This window comes from Lissotriton helveticus, chromosome 11 (genome assembly GCF_964261635.1).
Source record: "Lissotriton helveticus chromosome 11, aLisHel1.1, whole genome shotgun sequence".
Taxonomy (NCBI): Eukaryota; Metazoa; Chordata; class Amphibia; order Caudata; family Salamandridae; genus Lissotriton; species Lissotriton helveticus.
The window spans coordinates 584,460,861-584,470,601 of NC_136072.1; the positions used below are offsets into that span (position 1 = coordinate 584,460,861).

Consider the following 9,741-nt stretch of genomic DNA (forward strand, 5'->3'; position numbering starts at 1 on the left):
CGTGCCATGCTACGGTACGTGCAGGTTCTGCAAAGGACCCGGCCTGGCACGCTCCTGTGCCCCCAGTGAGGGAGGCACACAGCTTGCTTGGACTGAGTACGTGGCATTTTGTTTTTGGGAAGCGTCCGACTGGGAAGTGCGTGTGTGTTGGGGAGGGCAGTGTGATGGGCGACACCTCAGAACATTCTCGTTCTCTCACTTCCAGCCCCCCTCCCCGCCTCCGCCTTCTTCTCCACCGATATGTAACCCAGTCTCCTTTCCGTTCTCTGCCTGCCTCTGACCCCCTTACACCTCTGTCTCGCAGTTTAATCCTCACCTGTATATTTACCTCTCACTCTCTCAACCGCCCCCCCCCCCTCTCTCACCTGCACCTCCACACCACATGGGTGTCTCGCCTCCGTCTCTCAGTGCGTCTGTCACAGGCACCTCTCTGTCTCACACCAAGTGTTTCTCTTTATTTCCTTACCTCTTTCAGGCCCCAGTGCCTCCCCTGCTTCGATCCTTTTTTTTTTTAGTTTCTTCGCTACATCTCTCTCCACCCCCTCTCCCTACTTTCCCGATTCTCCATCTGTGCCGCTGCTCTCTTTTCTCTGCCTCCTTTCTCCATCTTCCTGTGGATATCTGTTTTCTCCATCTCTCTTCTACCTTGTCTGACTCCCGCTGTCTCCTGAGCACTCCCTCCTCTTCTTCATCATATTCCATCGCCTCTCTTTCGCCTTTGCCCTTTCTTTCCCTCCTCATGTTTTGTTTCTTGTTTTGCAGTTTCCCCGTCTATTTTCCCTACTATTCAGTATTCATTTGCTCTATAGGCTCCTCTCCCTACTTCTCCCTTCCTTCTCTTTTCCCAATATTTCTTGCAAATCTTTATTTCTATATAAAAGTTGTACTTATTTCCCCTATTGAATTAATGTTTCTGTTACTTTAGATTTCCCTCCTTTTTTCACACTCTATCTCTTTCCTTATCAATCAATCAATTAATCAATCAATCAATAATTTGTAGAGCGCGCTACATACTCCCAAGGGTTCCAAGGCGCTGGGGGGGCGGGGGGGGGGGGGGGGGCGGGGCTGTTGCTACTGGTCGAACAGCCAGGTCTTATCACTTTATTGCTTGTTTTTTCCCCTTTCACCTTTTGGCCATTCTCCTTTTATTTTTCTCTTTCTGTTAATCATAGACGTCTATGGTCTTTCTTTTCCTTTATTTTTTCTTTGCTCTCTTCATTGTTTCTGCACCTCTTTTTTTTGTTTTAAATATTTCCATTGTGTCCCTTTCCCGGTTTGTCTTTCTGTTCCCTCCAACCTCCCCCCTATCCTTTGCTCCCCCATCTTTATTGCATTACTTCTCTTTTCCTTTCAGTTTTTCTCTCTCTCTGTCACCTCCAAGCTTGTCTTTTATTTTCCCTTTCCCTGAATCCCTCTGTATTGACAGGCCAGTCTGTCACTGTTTTAGTTATGCCACTCGAATGGGAGCTGTTTGGTCACAGAGGCCATGTTAGATCTCGATACCCCGCGTTTTTTTTAGCTTCTACCAGCCCACATGTATATCTTTCACTTTCTCTCAAATCTTAATCCTCGAGACCCTTCCCCTTTCCTGCCCTTGCTTCTTTCTCCCTTGCCTGCCTCTCCTTCCATCTTTTTTTCAAGTCCGGTAGCGTTCTCCTTTCATTTATTCTCCCTCCATATTCCCATTCCCTCCTCTGCTCTCAATGCCTAATGTATTTCTCTTCCGTTTTTCTTTCTGCCATTCTCTAATCCCTTTCTCATGTCTCATCCACTATTTTCACTTTATATTTAACATAATTCTCTTTCTTCTTACTTTCCTTCGCTCTCTTACTGTCATGTATGTTTCCCTTCACTTTCTTTCCTTCCTCATCTAATATTTTCTTTCTTTCTTTGTTTCTTTGTTTCTTTCTTTGTTTCTTTCATTCTTTCTTTCTTTCTTTCTTTCTTTCTTTCTTTCTTTCTTTCTTTCTTTCTTTCTTTCTTTCTTTCTTTCTTCCCTCTTTTTTCTTTCTTTCTTTCCCTCCATACCTAATGCCTTTTTTTTCCTTTCCCTCCACTTTCTTCTGGCATCTCACTTTCCACATTCTCTAATTTCCTGCCTGCCGTCCTCCCTCCTACTCTCCTACACTCCTTCCCTTTTCCTTTATTCTACACGTTTTCTTTCTTACAACCATGTAGCTCCCCCTCTTTCTTCATCCTTCTTTTATTCCTATTTCTTGCCTTTTCTTAGCCTCTTCTCGAATATTCTTTATTAATTCAGTGCAGCGCATTTCCCATGTTCTCCTCTCCAAGGGCCCCCTCCCCATCGCGCTTATGATTGCCTCCTCTCCTCAAATCTTCTCACTCATTCCCTTCTTTCTTCTCTCCTCGCGTTTGCTCGCTGCTCACATTACCCCTCCATTCGCCCATTCCTAATTTCTTTCTCATCAATCAGATCTTGTCTTTCCTTGCTTCACTCACCCCTCTCTATTTTCTATGCAGTCGGCCTTCCCTTCTACGCACTTCTTTTCCCAACCTCTCTCACACTCTCTCCGTGCCGTCCCTCCTATTCACTCGGCTTCCTATCCACCCTTACTTTCTTATCCACATTCAACCTTCGGACGTGAAGCCTCCGACCCCGACCAGCTTATTCTTACCCTCGCTGTGATTTCCCGCCCGAATTCTCTCTACAGGGCCTCGCCATTCCTCTGAAGGAACTCCTCTGTCCCAGACACCAGGGCGCAGTGGGTCCCCAGCTTTATATTTCCTGGCTCGGAGCTGCTTCTCAGCCCCTTCTCTCGGTTCTTTCTAGAAGACGGGCTTTCGCTCTCGGTGAAGCTGATATTACAACTCGTTGGGTAAATGCACCTGTTGCCCAACCATCGTCAATTCGTAGTTCCCGTGTTCTAATCCCAGGCAGAGGTCCGATGTAGCCTTCTAGCCATATGGGGATGAGAGAGTGTGAAATGAGTACCACATATATAGGTAACAATGTCACCCGAACTACAGAGACCCAGGATTTGGGCAAAAAACGCTAGGAAATCTTTATCACTCGGCTTTGCATTTGTGTCTATCCCTTTTATGCCCCCAGTTATTCCCTGCCCTGGTCCCGTCTTTGGGTTGACCTTTCACTCTCTGCATCTCTATTTTCCCCTTGCTGATTTCTTTCATATTCTTTACCCCCTTCCTTTTATACCTCTTAAATAGTTTTTACGCCTTTCTTCTCTCTCTACACACACATTTCCTCTCTTTTTTGTTTTTCTCTTCTTCTCTGCCCTCATTTCTACATTTCATTCTTTTTTCTTTCTCTTTATTCTTCTTTCATTTCACCTGCTCTTTTGTATTTACTTTTTCTCCCCTTTCTTCCAGTTTTTTATTTTTTATTTTCACCTTTCTTTCATTTCTTTCACGTTTCTTCCCTTCTCTCCTTCCCACGTTCACCTCTATACAATAATGCATCTTCTTGTTGTATATTAACACGTTATGTTTTCAATCGCAATTTCTGCTTTTTCTTTCTCTCCCACATGCTCCCCGTCTATCTCTTCCCTCGTTCCATCCCTATTACCTCTTTCATTTCTCTTCTCTCTCTATGTTTCTCGATTTTTTGTATCTTACCCTACTTGTCTCCCTTTATGCCCCACTCTTCTTAATGTTCTTTTCTTTTTTCTCCTTCCATGAACCATTTTATAACTTTTTAGCTCTTTCTTTTTGGTTTCAGAACTTTTTATAATGTATTTTTCTTCACTCCCATTTTTCTTTACTTTTGCCACTTTTTTCATATATGCCCTTAACTCTCTCTGTCCTGCCATACTTTCTCTTGTGTTTCTCTTTAAAAAGTCAGCCTAAAGTGCTGTTTTTCTTTCCCTTATTCTCTTGCTCTCTCGTGCATTTTCACTTTTTTCTCCCCTCTCTAGCCCCTTTTAATTTTCAATTTCTTTCTTTGTCTTGTCAGTTATGTTTCTTTCAGTTTTATCTTTCTTCATTCCCTCATTCCACATCCAAAATGCCCTCTTTTTTTACTTCCCTGCCTCATCACTGTACCATTTTTCTCTTATTGATACACGTTTAACCCTTTCTTACTCCTATTTCTGTATTTTATCTTTAGTCTGCTTTTTCTCTCTTTTTTCCTATCTCTTTTCCTATTTGTATTGCTCTTTCTTCTCCTTTCAGAGCTACATCTATTTATTTCTTCTCCTTTCAGAGCTACATCTATTTGTTTTATTTGTTCTCCTCATTTGCCCTTCTCTTGTTCCTTCTATATTTTCTTTAGTCTTTTTATCTCTAATCATTTCCTGTGGCCCCCTATCTTTCTCTTTAATTGTCTTCTTTCTTTCTCTTTACTTTTCTTATGTTTTTTCCATTTCCTTTATTCTTCTCCTTCCCTACTTTTTTCCTGTTTGTCTTCAAGTTTTCTTCTGTCGCCTCCACTTACCTCTCTACATTTCTCTAGCTGTCTCTCTTTCTCTCTTCATAGAGTCAATCTGTTTACTTTCTGTTCACCAGTTATTTGTCTCTCGCTCTCCCTCTTCTTTTTTTTCCAATCTTTATTTTCCCTTTATTTCTCTAGCTTTATCGTTTCTCTATTTGCTTGTATCCTCTAGTGCATTTCTTAGTTCCTTATTTCCCATCTTTGATCTCTTCCCAATATGTTCTCTTATTTTCTTCTTCTCTTTCTCACTTTTTATTATACTTTCCTTTGTCTGTCTCTCTCACACACTCCTCTTCACTTATTACCCTTTTGGCCTATCCTTTGCTCTTTCGGTCCAATCTATATTTTACTCCCCTTTTGCTGTCTTTAAGGATCTTCTTCCTCTCGTTTTATTTTACTCTTCTCTTTCCTCTTTCTTTTCTAGCCCTCCTGTATGTATTTCCACTTTACTCTTTCTTATTTGCCCCTCGTCGTCTGTATTTTCCTTCATTGTCTTCTCTCTATTTCTCATCAATACCTCCATCCTCACCATTTTTATATATCACCCTTCTTTTAATCTTTTTCCTCCATTTTTCTTCTTTATTTTCTGTCTTTTACAACTCTGTCTTGCCACACCCATGTCTATATTTCTTTCACTTTCTTCTCTCCCTTTTGCTTCTTTACTCAACTTTCCCCTCACTCCATTCTGTCATTGTCTTGTCCTACTATTCCTTCTGTACCTCTTAGTTTGAACTGTCTTTATGCATGCTTCTTTCCTTCTCTCTTTCCATATACAAGTTTGCTTTCTTACAACTTTCTCGCTTTTCTTCCCTCGTTGTATTTCCTTTTCACTGCTTCTTCCTCCTTTCTTTACATGACTCTTTATTGATGGCCTCTGCCTCCCCCATCCCTCTAGGCTTCTCGTTTTGTCTGGCTGGTCCTTGTTGGTCTTTTAATTTCTTTCTTTCTGTCTCTCACTCCACTCTATTATGCCTTTCTGTGGTGTCTGTTTTTCATGTTCACCCCTTTTGTCTTGCCACAAGTTTTCTCTACCTATTTTATCTCTGTTTCCCTCTCCCCTCTAATTTGTCTTCCTTTTTCCCACCTTGTATTTCTCCCATAGCCTTTTCTTGCCTATTTTCTCTCTCATTCTTACCCTTATACCTCTACCTTTTCCACACTACCTTTTACATAAGTTATTCAATAGGTATTTGTCTCTCCTTACACTTATCTTTAACAACTCTCCTTGATTTCCATTATTTATTCTGTATAATGAATGTCTTTACTTTTCTTCTCCCATTATTTCATTCTCTTTTCTGTCGTTTCTTGCCCCTGTGTATTTCTCTTGTATACCTTTTTAGCTCCAGGCCCTGTATTTTCTCTTTTCTTTACTTTCCTTGTTAGCTCCCACTGTCTCTATTTTCTATTTCCTCTTCCTTCCTTGTCTAGGTGCTTACTCTACATTTTCTTTTTGTTCCTTCTTCCTTTTCTGATCTTTCCATGCCTTATTCACCCATAAATGTATTTTTGTTCCTCTTATTTTTTCTCTCCTTTCCATGTCATATTCTCTAAGTTGTCTTCTTTCTTCTACTCTCATCTACCATTCCCCTTTCTTATTACTGTCTGTATATGATAGCTTTCATATTCCACTTTCTTCTTTCCTTGTCTTGTCCCCACCTCTATATTTCCTCTTAATATTCTTCTATGTCGTTAAATTGTTCTCTTGTTTAGATTTTCTTCCCTCCTGTTTTCTCTCCTTTCCTTCTCTTGTCTATCTTTCATTGCCCTTTCTTTTTTCTTAACTATTTGTTCCCCTCTGTATTGTTTCACTTCTCCTTTCCTTCTTTCTTTTCTCTTTGTCCATTGACTTGACCTTCTGTATATTTGCCCTTTCCTTTTTCCTCTTATTCTGTTGGTTCCCTGCCTTTCTTCTTTTTCTCTCATTTTCTTATCTTTTTCAACTGCTAAAGTTGCTCATCCTTTTCTATTTTCTGCTCTCCTTCTCTGTATTTTTCTTGCTCATGCCTTTTCTCTTCTTTCCTTGTCCCATGTCTGTGTACTTTTGTTTTCTTTCTTTTCTATAACTCATTCTCCCCATGTGCATTTTCTTTCCTCATTCTTCTCCTTTCCTTAAGCTCTTCCCCTCTTTGTGTTTCACTTTCCTCTTCCTCTCATTTCTCTGCTGTGCTTGTTTTTCTCTTCTCTATCCCTCTTTTCTGTCGTGTTCCTTAACATCGTGCAGTTGCTTTTCATTACCTTTCCTGTCATGCCTCGTCATCTATTCTTTACGGATTGCTTTTTGTTCCTCTCTCTGTCATCTCACTTTGCCTCATCTTCTGTATCGTCTCAACCCCTCCATTCTGTCAATCTCTCTGCCTGTTTTACCTCATACTCCTCTTTCTCTCAAACACTTGTTCTTCTCTCCCAATAATCATTCTTCTCCGACTTCCCTCATCCCTCTGGCATATACATTGTTCCTTCTCTTCTCTGGCGTCTTCCGCTCTCTCCTTGACCAAGTCTCCTTTTTCTCAGCTCCAGACTCCTTCGTTTTCCTCTAGTTTGTTTGCATTTTTTCTTCCTTTTCTCCACAATCCCTGTGTGTCTCTTTTCTCAAGTTAATGGGTCATTTCTCCCTATCCATCCCAGTTTTCTACTCATCCTGTCCTTCCTCTGTTCCTCTCACTGTTTCTCCGTCTCCTTCCATTCTCTTCCTCTCCTTCCCTTTTTGTCTCCTCTCCCCTTCACTGCCCTAATACCCACTCTGAAGCAACTGCTGCCCTATTAAATCCACTTCTGCCCCTCTGCACTTCTTGCTGCCCCATCTTTCATCTCACTGGTGGCTTTTCTCTCTCTCCATATCCGTCCCTCGCTGTGCCACACATTCTTTCCATCTTTCCTTCACCAACCTTCTCTCTCTTTTCCACAGTCTCTTCCCTCCTTTGTCAGATTCCTCCTTTTCCTTATCATTTGACTTAGTTGCTCCCTTTTCTCTGATTTTCTATCCATTTCTCTCCCCTTTGGTCATCATTTCTCTTCCTTTTCACTCTTTCCTTGGTCCCTCCTGGTCCTATCAGGGCTCTCTCATTACTGCCATCCTCTCCTCTTGTTTTCATTCTTCCTCCTTCTCTTTCTTCCATTACCCATACCCTTCGTATCCTTATCTTCCTCCTCTGCTCCCGTTGTTTATTTTCATCGGTCATTTTTCTCCTATTGACTCTTTCCTTCCTACGCTCCTCTACTAATTTTCTCTTTTCTTCTGTTGCTTCTCTCTCTCTCCTTCTGTAGGTCTCCTCGCTGTCAAGTTAACCTTCCTTCATTTCTTTCCTTGTGTCTCCCCTTCCCCTGTTACTCCATTTTCTCTCCTTCTTCCACTTACCTACGTTCATTACTCTTTTCTCAACTGCGTATGTTCTTGTCTTGTTTTCTATCCTTACAGCACTCTTGCTTTTCACATTCGGCTTCTCTCCCCCCCCCCCCCCCACACACACACACACAACGCTCATTTCATTCTATCTCTCCTTTTTTCGAGTCTCTCCTTTTCTCTCACGCTTTTCTTTTCTTATTCACTGCTCTCTTCATTATTCTCCTCACTTCCCCTCAGTCCTTTCATTTCCCGATGGTCTCTCATACCTTAATTAAACCGCTCGCCCTTTTCCCGCATTTCTTCACTACCCTACTGCTTTTCTTTATTCAGTAAGGAGTTTTGTATAGCGCCGCGTGTTTCCTTTCAGTAATCTCAAAGCGCTTGAGTTCCTATCCTCATTTCTTCACTTTTTCTCATGTTCATTTCATCCGGACTCACCTTCTGCCATTTCTCTCTCCCTTTTCCCACTTCTTTCAATATCTCACTCATCCTTTTCTCGCTCTTTTCTACGTTACTCTCTCCCATCTCCCCTTCATTCCCACACTACCTGTCCCGCTTTCCTCCACGACTCCACTCTTTTTCTCTCTCATTCTACACTTGTCGCCTCCTTTCTCACTCCTTCCTACGAGCATTTCACCCAATCTCATCTTCCTTTATTTCTCTCCACTTTTCTCTTTATGCTCCTAACCTACTTTTCTCTCATTCCTCCATAACTCTCCTCCGTTTGCTTCATCACTGTCCTGTTTTTCCCCTCTTATTGATCTACTTATTTCCTCACTCCTTCTTGTGTTGTCATCACCGGACTCACCCTTACTGCGTTTTCTCCTCTTCTCCCTTTTGGTTGCCTTCCTATCCTTTATTCCGTCTCTTTCCCAACCTCATTCTCCTCTCTTCTTCAACTTCTCACGTTCTCTCTTCTCTCCCAGTCCCACTTTGCCTCTCTTTAGTGTTCGCCTGTCTTCGCTCATCTCCCATCCAGTGTCTTACATCTTTAGTTCATCTCGCTTCTTCTCTCTCGCCTCTACTCCCTTCTTTCGCTCTTTTCATACCTTCTGCCTCTTTCCTCTTCTTCTTTCATCTTCTCAAACTCCTTTCTCGGCGCGATGACCCCTTATGTCCCCGCATCTTTTCTTCCTCTCCCCGTCTCTGCTTATTTCCATTCGTCCCCGCGCCTTCCTTTCCCGTTCATTCCCTCAGACTCCTTCCTTCATTCCTCCTGTATCGCCCTTTCAGTCTCCTTCTTTTATATCTCCCCTCTGCTCCCTCTTTACCCCTTCCATTCTTTTCTAACCCCATCGTCCACTTGAGCTCTCTTCCCTTCTTCCCGCCGCCCTCCCTTCTACCTCAGATGACCCCCTCGCTCCATCGCTCTCTCCTGTCGCGTCCCTAAATTATCCGAAAATCGCCAGCGAGCACCGCACCGGCGGAAAGAGGGGGCAAAACCACCCGGACAAGCGCTTCAAATGGAATGAAGGTTGGGCTCAGCCCTTACCTGCGATGCGGCGCGGCGGCGGAGGGACGCGGGTGTGCGGGGAGAGGAGCCCCCTCGGCCCCCACACCGAGCCCGGCTCCGGTCTCTGCCCCCTCCCCGGTGCTCCCCAGTCTCCTCCCTGCTCCGTGTGCCTACCCCCGCCCCGGTGCTCCGGTCCCCGCCCCCCTCTCGTCTGCTCGTCCCTCCCTGGCAGTGTCTGCCGAGGGCACCGGAGGACACATCCCGCCCCCGCCCGGGGCTGCTGGGAATTAGGCTGAGAGCCCGGGGAGCCCTGGCACGGCCGGGGCTGGAGGGGTGAGAGCGCACGGAGCGCGGCCCCTCCTCCCCCCCCAATACCAGTGCATGGGGGGGTCAGACCGGCACCGCCTCCCCCACACCTCCCGGTGCCCCTCCACCTACACAGATCACACCGAGCGGAGTAGTTCGTGCTGGAGCGTAGTTTCAGGATTTCAGCGCTCCGACCTCTTAATAGAACTGCTCTAGCGCTCTTGAAAGACT

The 9,741-nt window shown here is 43.9% G+C and overlaps 1 protein-coding gene across 2 annotated transcripts in view; it reads right to left on the bottom strand.

Moving 5' to 3' along the window:
- The window catches only part of HR (HR lysine demethylase and nuclear receptor corepressor), a 418,401-nt gene extending 409,029 nt beyond the window's left edge, over positions 1–9,372 (bottom strand). For both annotated transcript variants that reach the window (XM_078666365.1, XM_078666366.1), the window contains exon 1: positions 9,244–9,372. The gene's annotated coding sequence lies outside the window, so the exon portion shown is untranslated. The remainder of the gene's footprint in view (positions 1–9,243) is intronic.
- Between the last annotated feature and the right edge of the window lie 369 nt (positions 9,373–9,741).